The 12,267-nt window shown below is 46.3% G+C and overlaps 1 protein-coding gene across 2 annotated transcripts in view; it reads left to right on the top strand.

The window, feature by feature from the left end:
• pipox (pipecolic acid oxidase) overlaps positions 1–12,267 on the top strand; it is a 41,946-nt gene that overhangs the window by 3,053 nt on the left and 26,626 nt on the right. The window lies entirely within an intron of this gene.

Here is a 12,267-nt window from a genome sequence, read left to right as displayed (position 1 = left end):
GATCGAGATTCTGGCCACACAAAGAGTTTTCTTAGATTTAAGGTTAGGTGTGCAAATTGTCTAAAAAGTACATCACGACAAAATAATTTCATATTGATCGATCTCTCTCTCTCTCTCTCTCTCTCTCTCTCTCTCTCTCTCTCTCTCTCTCTCTCTCTCTCTCTCTCTCTCTCTCTCTATATATATATATATATATATATATATATATATATATATATATATATATATATATATATATATATACCGTATTGGCCCGAATATAAGACGACCCCCTCTTTTTCAAGACTCAAGTTTGAAAAAAGACTTTTTGACTCAAGTTTGAAAAAATACTTTTTGAACACCAAATTTAAATTTTATACAGAAAATAATTACGGTACATCTGAAACAAATGATTATAACAATATATTCGAGAGAAAAAGCATGGTATTTTGCCTCATTCAAATCATACAAAAACTGTATTACATCTTAATATCTGAACATTTAAATATGTAAAATAAGTGCACTCACATTTGTAAATGAATGGCTTCTGGTTTTTGAAATGTAAATAAACCAATCTACTGTGATAAAACAACAAAATTGCAATAACTGCATTAACCATCAAAGTGAAGTCTAACTGTAACTGTAGTCTGGAAACAAATCTGGATGAGGAAAAACATTGCAATAAAATAATGCAAACTGCTACCGCTATTGTTGGGGAACCTGAGGACTGTATATGGTTGGCTTGGATGGTTATGCTCTTTTCCTCCCCGGGTGACGGTCAGAACACAGAGGGGAAGACGTGGTTCAGTTTTGATTGCTTTACTGAATTATTGGCAAAAAATACTAATGAATAACCATACATGAAATACTCTCGGAAACACAACAAACATAAGTCATCGATCGATACAACAAAATACATTTGATGGCGACCGTTAGTCGCCGTGGCGCTGCGTAACGGCTACTGGTACGATGCGAGGCAAACAAAGGAGCGGGCCGGAGCTGTCAATCAAACGGCGCGCACAAGCAGCAAACCGCGATCGGACAAATGGCACAACAGTGGACAGTAGTAACAATGAAATGTATATACTCACTTTGTGTCAAAGGCGCACACGATCACAGCAACATACTCAGTCGATTATGAGCGTGCCGGAGCTGTCAATAAAACGGCGCGCACACGAAGCAAACCGCGATCGGACAACACGATCACAGCAACATACGATACCAGCATTCTTTAACTTTACGCTGCGCACAAGTGAAAATGGGTATAATGTCTAGAACAGTGGTTCTTAACCTGGGTTCGATCGAACCCTAGGGGTTCGGTGAGTCGGTCTCAGGGGTTCGACAGAGCCCCCACTGAGGAGGTCCGAACAAACCTGTTTTATCGTGTAGCTTCTGATTTGCCAGTATGTAATTTGTTGCGAGTTTATGCATTGTGTTGGTTTTGTTCTTTGAACAAGGTGATGTTCATGCACAGCTCATTTTGTGCATTAGTAAAAAACATCTATGTCTTGAATTAAAAAAAAATATTTTTTCACTAACGAGGGGTTCGGTGAAGGCGCATATGAAACGAGTGGTGTTCGGCACCTCCAACAAGGTTAAGAACCACTGGTCTAGAACCCGAATGTAAGACGACCCCCACTTTTTCAGTCTTATTTCAATGCAAAAAACATTGTGTTATTTTCGGGCCAAAACGGTATATCTCAGTGGTTCTTAACCTGGGTTCGATCGAACCCTAGGGGTTCAGGGGGTTCGGTGGGTCGGTCTCAGGGGTTTGGCAGAGCCTCCACTGCGGAGGTCCGAACATACCTGTAAGTCGTGTAAATTTGTGATGACGCAGAAGTCACACTGATTTCCTGGTATGTAATTTGTTGAGAGTTCGTGCAATGTGTTGGATGTTCATGCACGGCTCATTTTGTGCACCAGTAAAAAAATCTGTTTTGAATTTGAAATTTATTTATTTTTGTTTTTAATGTGTGTGTATTATTTATACCGTAATTGCCGGACTATAAACCGCACCGGATTATAAACCGCACCAGCTAAAATTCAGGGATATTTCAGTTTTTTTCTTACATAAGCCGCACCGGACTATAAAACGCACGTGCACGCGAGTTTTTTGCAAAGAAAGACAGTACATAGAAAGCCTTTTTAACGTTTTAATAACATACTTGAACATGTCTTTCTAAACATGGCCTGTGACGCAGCAGTAGTACCGCAGCAACGCGGAAGTGAGCACGCGAGTTATTAGCAAAGAAACACTGGACACAGAAAGTTTTTTTAAAGCTTTAATAACATACCTTAACATTTCTGTCCAAACACTGCCTGTGACGCGGCAGTAATACCGCAGCAACACGGAAGTAACACAGCAAAGTCACTGAGACGCGGCGGTAACACAGCAGCAACACAGCAGCAACACGGTAGCACAGCATTAACAGGGCTGGTTAAAAAAAACATACCAGTAAAAGTAAAAAAAGAGCCGTCTTCATCTTCCTCCTGTGCACTGAAACCATCGAAGTCTTCCTCCTTAGTGTCCGATTGGAATAGCGTTAGATATCCTTCGCCTCACACTTTCTCAGTCTCTCTTTCGTCGTCGCTTTTTTGCATTTCTTCGAGTGTGAAGAGGGTCTGTTCATGCTAATCTTATTCATGCACGAAGCGCTAAATTACATTAAACGAGCGAGCGACACATATAGCTTAAAAGCGGCATCATATGCATTTCTTTTGTCCCCCATAATGACGGTTTGTGTATAAAAGCTTCCTGTCTTTGTGTGAGCGCGGGTGTGTGCGTGATGCGCGAGACGATCAAAACACAAACTAGTACGTCTTCTTCGGCGCATTATCTCTTCTTCGTCTGTCTCGCTCTTGCTTCCTGCTAGAGCGCCCCCTGGAGACCGGAGGCCGCAAAAATCCATAAGTACGCTCCAGAGTAGACACAAGATAATGACATCAACATCGACTGCCTTTGGCTTAAAAGCGGCATCATATGCATTTCTTTTGTCCCCCATGATGATGGTTTGTGTATAAAGGCTTCCTTTCAGTAATGTCCGTCTTGATCGCGTTCTGCGTGATGCGCGAAATGTAAACACAAACTAGTACGTCTTCTTCGGCGCATTATCTCTTCTTCGCCTGTCTCGCTCTTGCTTCCTGTAGAGCGCCCCCTGGAGGCCGGAGGCCGTAAAAATCCATAAGTACGCCGCGCCGCCGTTTAAGGTTCAAAGCAACCTTCTGAATAAAATGTATTAAAAGTTCACATTCATTACAACTTGTTTTTGGTGAGCAAAATGTCAGAAGAATTGAATTTAAATGCTTATTGATTGGGTTTTAATACAATGCAGGTGGTCCAAACAGCGCCACTGGTTTGTGTAATCTCTGAGTGACATGGCACAGTAAGAGAAAGGGTTTAGAGCACAGGTGTCAAACTCAAGGCCCGGGGGCTAGATACGGCCCGCCACATCATTCTATGTGGCCCGCGAAGACAAATTGTGCATCAAATTCGTGTGTCATTACGAGAATTGCAAATTGTCTTCACTTTTAATCATGTTTTTTTTTTAAATATTTGACCAGTTTTTATTCGTCTGATTTGAAAATGAGTTATTTGTCAGTTTATTTTGTAGCTTTTACTGTATATAATAGTGTTAAGAGTAAAAGTGATCAAGTCATCACAAAAATCACGAAAAAAATCTTATATAAGCCGCACCTGACTATAAGCCGCAGGGTCCAAAATTTTGGAAAAAAGTCGCAGCTTATAGTCCGGAAATTACGGTATATTTCTTTTATATTTTTTTTCACCATTGAAATCTGATGTGTTTTTAAAGTGTTACTGTAATTTTGTGGAGCAGTGTATATATATATATATATATATATATATATATATATATATATATATATATATATATATATATATATATATATATACCCTACTTCAAAAAAATTAAAGGAACAGTTTTTTATCAGCGTATGGCATGAATTCAATTAGACTTTTCTGATAAGGTTTTGGTCAGGTACGTGGCAGAAGGGGTTGTTAATCAGTTTCAGCTGCATTGGTGTTGATGGAATGAACAACAGGTGCACTAGAGGGACAACAACGAGATGGTCCCCAAAACAGGACTGGTTTTGCAGGTGGAGGCCATTTCAATTTCCGCCCTCTTTATCTTTTTTAACTGTTTTTCCACAAGTGTTGGCTTTAGCTAGAGTCATTATCACGACTGGGAGCATGAGGCGATTTCTTAAACCTCCTGAAGTTGCGCAGATTGTCCAACTCCTCCAGGATGGCACATCCATGCGTGCTGTTGCAAGAAGATTTGATGTGTCACCCAGTACAATCTCCAGAGCATGGAGTAGATTCCAGAAGACCAGCAGTTACTCTAGGAGAGCTGGACAGGGCCGTAGACGGTCCTCATTCCATCAGCAGGACTGATATCTGCTACTTTGTGCAAGGAGGAACAGGTTGAGCACTGCCCGAGCCCTACAGAATGACCTCCAGCAGGCTACTGGTGTGAATGTCTCTGCCCAAACAGACTTCACGAGGGTGGCCTCAGGGCACGACGTCCTGTAGTGTCTTGTCACCGTGGCATAGTGGGAACGTAATTTCGATCTCTTTGTGTGTCTTGGCATGTGAAGAAATTGACAATAAAGCAGACTTTGACTATTTTTTTACTTATATATATATATATATATATATATATATATATATATGTGTGTATATATATATATATATATATATATATATATATATATATGTGTGTGTATATATATATATATATATATATATATATATATATATATATATATATATATATATATATATATATATATATATGTACATATATATACGTCGTGGCTCGTAACTGGCTCTTTATTCAACGCCATCAACGGGAGTTCTAACATCCGCTCTCGGAGACATCAAAGTCAAGTCCCCGTCCCACACGCGCGCGCTCCCCTCCCCTTGCTGCCTTCACGGCCTCCCTCGGCAATCGGACTACCGAACAGTAATTATACACACAAGTCGCTACACAGCTCCCCCCTATATCAAAAACCTCGTCCCGAGGTGTCACAAACAAAATCAGCAAGGTGACCCGGTGGCCTTCTCTGTCGCTGAGGGCGGTCTGAGGTTGGTTGCCTCAGAACAGCCTGTGTGGAACCAGGCGATGAGTCCACAGGCACAACGGCCTGTTTGGGGGAGAGAGGGGGAACAGTGGTCCGTTTTGGGGATGAGGGTTGTGCCGCGCCGGGCCAGAGTCCGGGACCCCGTGTGCCACTGCGGACGAGCATCACCTTTATATGGGGCCAGGCGGTCCCTATGAAGAGCCACCCGCCTGCCACTAGGGGGCAGCTGTAGCCTGTATACCACCTCCCCTAGTGTTTCTAGCACCTCACACGGCCCCACCCAGTGGCTGTCTAATTTAGGGCACCTGCCTTTTTTCGGCCTTGGACTGTACACCCACACCAGCTCTTCAGCCATGAAGTCTCTTCCTCTGGCCCGCATGTCGTAGTTCCTTTTCTGTCTAAGGCCGGCTTTCTGCAGTTGATCTCGAGCAAAAGTGTGGGCTGACTCGAACCAGTCCTGGATCCTCCTGGCATATTCTGGTCCTGGCGGCACGGCCGGAGTATCTGGAGGTCTGCCAAATGCCATTTCTACCGGCGTCCGCAGTTCTCGACCCAGCATGAGCAGGGCTGAAGTGCACAAGGTAGAATCCTGCACAGCAGACCTGTAAGCCCACAAGACTAGGGGGAGATGCTTGTCCCAATCTCGTTGGTGCTCCGCTGTGAGGATTGCAAGTTGTTTTGCCAAGGTCCTATTAAAGCATTCAACGAGTTCATCACTTTGAGGGTGAAGAGGTGTAGTGCGCGTTTTTTCCATGCCCATTCTCTCACACTGTTGCGAACACAGCTGACTCAAAGTTTCTTCCCTGGTCGCTGTGAATGACCTCGGTTGCCCCAAACCAGAGCATCTGCAACAGTCTCAGCCTCTTGATCAGCAATGGCATATGCTTTCGGCTATTTTGTGAAGTAGTCCATTGCAGCTAGGACAAAATGATTACCTTTGTTGGTGCGGGGAAATGGGCCCATTATGTCCACAGCAACTCGTTCCATTGGTGCGCCGACTGTCAGTTGTTGTAGACGCGCGCGAGACTGCTCCGGGGGTCCCTTGTACGCTGTGCAGAGGTCACAGTGGCGGGGGTAAAAGTCCTCAACATCTCTCCTTACCCCAATAAAAACTTTGCCGGAGTCGGCGGAGGGTTTTTGAGACGGCAAAGTGCCCTGCTCCTGGAGGTCCATGACAGGCTTTCAACACAGCCTCTCTCAGAGCCTTGGGGACAGCCACCTGCTACCTCTCTTCCCCAGTAGCGGGTTCTTTCCAAGCTCTCTGGAGTACTCCATCTCTCACCCGTAGCATCTCCATCTTGGCGTATAGTCCCTTCGTGGCAGGCGAGTGCCCAGCGACCTCTTCCCACTTTGGTGTTTGGCCCCGTTCCACCCACTGCATTATGGGTTGCAGATCCACATCCTGTTGCTGCTGTTTCCTCCATTTGGGTGCATCCGCAACTTGCATCTCTCTGCAAACATGTTCGCCGAGATCATGCGTAGGACCCTGCTCCTCACCGCGCAACTCTTTCTCTCTGCCTTCTTTTCACTCACAGAAGCGGCAGCCTGCAAGTGCACAAGGGCGTCGAGACATAGCGTCCGCGTTGGTATGGCGAGGCAACTCGTGCGCCACTCGGAAGGTATATGGTGCTAGTTCTTCAAGCCAGCGTGCAAGCCAGGTTCCTTAAAAGACATGAGCCACTGGAGTGCAGCATGGTTAGTGCGTTGAAGGGTAAACCTGCAAGATAATATCGAAAGTGGCTTATAGCCCTCATGATAGCCAGCAGTTTCCGTGTGATGCAATAACGTCGCTCCGCCTTGTTGAAGGTTTTGCTGAAGTATGCCGCCACTTTTTCTCCCTTTGCCCCCACTTGACTCAAGACTGCCCCCATCCCAACATTGCTGGCGTCTGTGTCCAGGAGGAACGGCAGTTTAGGATCGGGGGGAAAAAGGATGAAAGACTCTGTCAATGCTGCTTTTAAGGAGCTGAAGGCCTGTGCGCACTCCACCGTCCACTCAAACTTAGTGTCCATGCGCTGCAGGTGGAAAAGAGGCACGGCTATGCACGAAAAGCCCCGTACAAACCGCCGGTAATAGGATGCTAATCCAAGAAAGCTCTACAGCTCACGCAAGTTGTTGGGAGCAGGCCAGTCTCGCACGGCCTGCTCCTCCTCCTCCAGAGTCCTAATGCCTTCCCCTCCCACCTTGTGCCCCAAGAAGTCCAACTCTCTCCTCATGAAGCAACACTTGTCAGGATGCAACTTCAGGCCAGCAGTGGAAATTCTTTGTAGTACCTGGCGCAGGGCCCTCAAACCCGCCTTGAAAGAGTTCCCATGGACAAGAATGTCGTCCGGAAAGACCAAACATTCCTGTCGGGGAATGCCAGCCAGCACCTTTTCCATAAGCCGCTCGAAAGTAGCAGGTGCGTTGCACAGACCAAAACAGAGGACTCGGAACTGCCACAACCCTCTTCCGGTACAAAAAGCTGTTTTTGGCCGTGCCTCGGGGGCGAGAGGCACCTGCCAATATCTGCTGCGCAGGTCCAGCAAGGAGATACAGGATGACCCAGATACCGGGTCCAGGGTTTCATCAATGCAGGGCAGAGGGCAGGAGTCTTTCTTCGTCACACTGTTCAGGGGTCAATAATCCACGCAGAATCTCTTCTTCATTGACTTTTTCTTGTTAACCATGACGACCCCTGAGGCCCATGGGCTATCAGATGGCTCGATGATGCCAGCCTTCAGCATCTCATCGATTGCCTTGTCAGCGTCCTCCTGATGTGCCAGCGGAAGGCGGCGGGGTCGTGTTTTGATGGGCCGTGCATCCCCAGTGTCAATGTTGTGCTGCACAAGGTGTGTTAGGCCCACCTCTTCATTCAGTGCAAAAATGTCCTTGAATTCCCACAGTAGAAGCCACAGCTCGTCCTGTTGCTCCTTTTTTTAAGCCATCACAGCTGCGCTTCCACACCTCCCTCACCGCCGACTCTCTGCCTGCATCATCTGCCGCGGAGCCCCGGGTCAGGCAACCGAGGCGGCCAAGACGATCCTGTGTGGCTGCGGAAGGAACTAGGAGCAGTGAGGAGGGGTCAGGCTCCCGCTCTGTCACTGCTACTCTTGATGTTGGCAGATGTGGGATCGGGAACTGTGTGGGGTGCACCATTTCAACAGTGGGGACTCCTGGATAGGTCAATGTGTTCCTCCCCAAGTCCAACAAGCAACGGGCTCCTCGCAGCAAGTACAATCCAATGATGCAGGGGTCCCGTACCGCTGCCACCCACACCCGAAAGTTCATGCACATCTCCCCCACATGTAAAGTCACCACCCCTCTTCCAACCATTAGGGTGAGTTCGCCAGTCACTGTTCGCAGCTTGACACCAGTAGGTTCCAACTGTGCTCCTGCTGGGAACACATTGGGTCTCAATAGCGTTGCAGTAGAGCCGGTGTCAACAAGGGGCATGTAAAGAGCCCACCACCCTCGCGAACTCTGCGCTGTCGTCTGCTTCTAGCGGAAGTGGAGCCTCGCTTCCCCGTCTGTGCAGTTGGACTCCACCACCAGGAAACAAGCCGATATGGGACACAGGCGCATGGGTCTGTGGCGTCCACTCTACACAGACCCCGGGCCGTTTCCCCTGACCACCAGCCTTTTTGGGGCACTGAACACTAATGTGGCCAGATTGGCCACAAACCCAGCATACTTGAGGGCCCCGTCGGGAACGGGTACTGCTGCGAGGTGCCTGCAGTGTGCTTGTGCGGATAAGGTCGGTCAACTCATCCACCCACGCCGGTTTCTCTGGGCTCAGGTTCACCTGTGCAGCAGGACGCACCACATGGCTGCCTTCGACATGCTCACCCCGTGCAGTGTCCCCTATGACCTCTCTTTCCACAGCCAGATCCAGCGCTTTCTGGAGAGTGCGCGAGTGCGCCAGTTGGGTTTGGATCCGCAGTTCTCTTGACGTAATGCCGCGGATGAACTGGTCGCTGGCCAGCTTACTCTGCACATCAGCCGGCATATGGGCGTATGCACGCCTCGACAATGTTTCAATGTTATTAGCCAGTACACGGAGCGGTTCACCAGCTTGTCTATGCCTATTCGACAACTCCGAGCGCAGGACATTGGGCTGGCTGCACCGTCCAAAACGCCGTCTCAGGGCACCGACCAAAGCCCCATAGTCGTCCCTCTCGGCTGGGCTAAGCGGTAACAAGCAGGACAGGGCCTCCTTCGTGAGACACATGGCCAACTGTTGCGCTTTCTTCTTCTCCGACCAGCCAGAAGCCCGTGCCAAGAGTTCAAATTGGGCATGGAAAGACTCCCAGTCCGCCTTACTCCGGTAAGTATCTCGGTGTCTTTATGTGACAACGGTCACCATGGAGGCTGCCACCGTCCTTCGTCCCTGCGTCCCTCTCATTGTTTAACAAGCCAAGCCCGGCATCGGACGCCAGCTTCCTAGCGTTCTTCCTCAAGAGCTCCATGTGCTCTGACACTTTGGGTTCCAACTCACGGCCCCACGCGCCATCGTAACTGCCGTCCACCACTTCCTCCTTCACCTGCGGCCGACCACCGCCACAGTCCTTACGCGATGCCATACTGTCGCTTTAGTTAACTTTCACTTCTGACACCAATGTAGCGTTTCAATGAATCAGGAACGTCGTGGCTCGTAACTGGCTCTTTATTCAACGCCATCAACAGGAGTTTTAACATTCGCGCTCGGAGATATCAAAGTCAAGTCCCCCTCCCACACGCGCGCGCTCCCCTCCTTGCTGCCTTCACGGCCTCCCTAGACAATTGGACTACAGAACAGTAATTATACACACATGTCACTACAGCAATCCCTTGTTTATCGCGGATAATTGGTTCAAAAACCACCCGCGATAAGTGAAATCCACGAAGTACGGTCATCTGTAGATTTTTTGTGTGTCAATAAATGTATATGAAACCATTTAAGTGCATATTTTAATATTAGAACATTAAATAATTGTTTCAAACATGTAAATAATACATATAATAGTATAAATAACATACGGAAATTTTTGTATAAATATTGAAAATATAAATATTATACGTGTGTGCGTGTAACATGTTAACAAGAAGTACTGGGCAGGCTAACAAGTTAGCGGAAAAATGCTAATTCGCGATCGTGCTAACACGCGAAAACGGACCAATAAAGGAGTGTAAACGAACATTTGGAGCAATACTACATTGTCCTAAAGGTTAGACACGTGATCGTTCATTTCTCTTGTTAGGAGGCCCACTTACATCGTCAATGACTTCTGTTACACTGTAACCGACATAAGTACACGAACGTAACACAGAAAGTGGTATCGCCTGAAAACTGCCTTCAAAATAAATCACCATACCTCAAATCAAAGCACGGCTGAATAACATAAATAACATGGAGAATTCTTAACACGTACTGTAAATATGTTTTTTAAAACTAATATAATTTTTTTATAACAAGGTGCAAGTGTACATACTGTAAATATGTTTTTAGAACTTTTACTATTATAAAAATTTTTCTATAACAAGGTACAACACTGTAAATATGTTTTTAGAACTCTTATTATTATTAAAATGTTTTATAAAAAGGTACAAGTGTACGCACTGCAATTGTGTGGGCACTCCTTGCCTTCTGCTTGCATGTGGGCAAGTTTCGTGCCATAGACCCTCAATTTAGAAGTTTTATTTTGACTTTTAAATTTTTTTTAATTTGGAAAAATAAAATCTGCGATGTAGTGAAACTGCGATAAATGAACCGCGATGTAGCGAGGGATTACTGTATATATATGTACATATTGTCAGGCAGGGAACAAGGCGGAGGACTCGGATGCAGAGTCTTTCTTTTCACGGATTTATTCCAACAAAAAGATGACCAAAAAAGACAACTCAAAGCGCCTCTTGCGAGGGAAACACTCGGCAAAAAGTCCAAACAAAAAGCGTCGCACTCGGGCGAGACAAAAAGGGCTATGGGGAACAAGGCGTCGCTCTGTGGCGAGACAGAAAGGAGGAATCTTACTAGGAATTCGGACGGCAAGGAATCGCTGGTGGTCTGGACGAGGCAAGACACACTGGCACAAGACAAGGGGAAGACACGGACTAAATACACACAAAAGGGCTGGGACACAGGTGCTGACAATTAGCGTCAACCACACAGGTGCACACAATCGGGATCAGGGAATACAAGACAACAGAAACAGAGGAAGGAACCACAAACTGAAACGGAAGGGATGACAAAATAAAACAGGAAGTGAAGTTACGACACAGACAAGACAGAAATCCGGAAAATAAACGTGACCGCATGACCGTATATATATATATATATATATATATATATATATATATATATATATATATATATATATATATATATATATATATATATATACATACATACATACATATTTAAGTTTTATATATATATATAATAATTCTCTTCTCACCAGCCGTGGGTGGTCTCTTTTTCCCTTCAAGCTCGGGTCCTCTACCAGAGGCCTGGGAGCTTGAGGGTTCTACGCAGTATCTTTGCTGTTCCTAGTACTGCACTTTTCTGGACTGAGATGTCAGATGTTTTTCCTGGGATCTGTTTCAGCCACTCCTCCAGTTTGGGGGTTACTGCCCCTAGTGCTCCAATGACCACAGGTACCACTGAAGTCTTCACTCTCCAGGCCTTCTCCAGCTCTTCTCTGAGCCCTTGATATTTCTCAAGTTTCTCATGTTCCTTTTTCCTAATGTTACCATCATTTGGGATGGCTATGTCAACCACAACGGCTTTCCTCTGCTCTTTGTCCACCACCACAATGTCCGGTTGGTTCGCCATTACCATTCTGTCTGTCTGGATCTGGAAGTCCCAGAGGATCTTGGCTTGGTCATTCTCTACCACCTTTGGAGGTGTTTCCCACTTGGATCTTGGGACTTCCAGTCCATACTCTGCACAGATGCTCCTGTACACTTTTCCAGCTACTTGGTTATGGCGCTCCATGTATGCTTTACCTGCCAGCATCTTACACCCTGCAGTTATGTGCTGGATTGTCTCAGGACCTTCTTTGCACAATCTACACATGGGGTCTTGTCTGGTGTGGTAGATTTGGGCCTCTATTGCTCTGGTGCTCAAGGCCTGTTCTTGTGCAGCCAGGATCAGTGCCTCTGTGCTGTCCTTTAGACCAGCTCTTTCTAGCCATTGGTAGGATTTCTGGATATCAGCCACTTCAGCTA

The sequence above is a fragment of the Syngnathus floridae genome, chromosome 7 (assembly GCF_059516105.1).
Source record: "Syngnathus floridae isolate MCC-2025c chromosome 7, RoL_Sflo_1.0, whole genome shotgun sequence".
Lineage (NCBI taxonomy): Eukaryota > Metazoa > Chordata > Actinopteri > Syngnathiformes > Syngnathidae > Syngnathus > Syngnathus floridae.
Note: the sequence above shows the minus strand (reverse complement) of the source record. Positions and strands in the feature narration are given on the sequence as shown.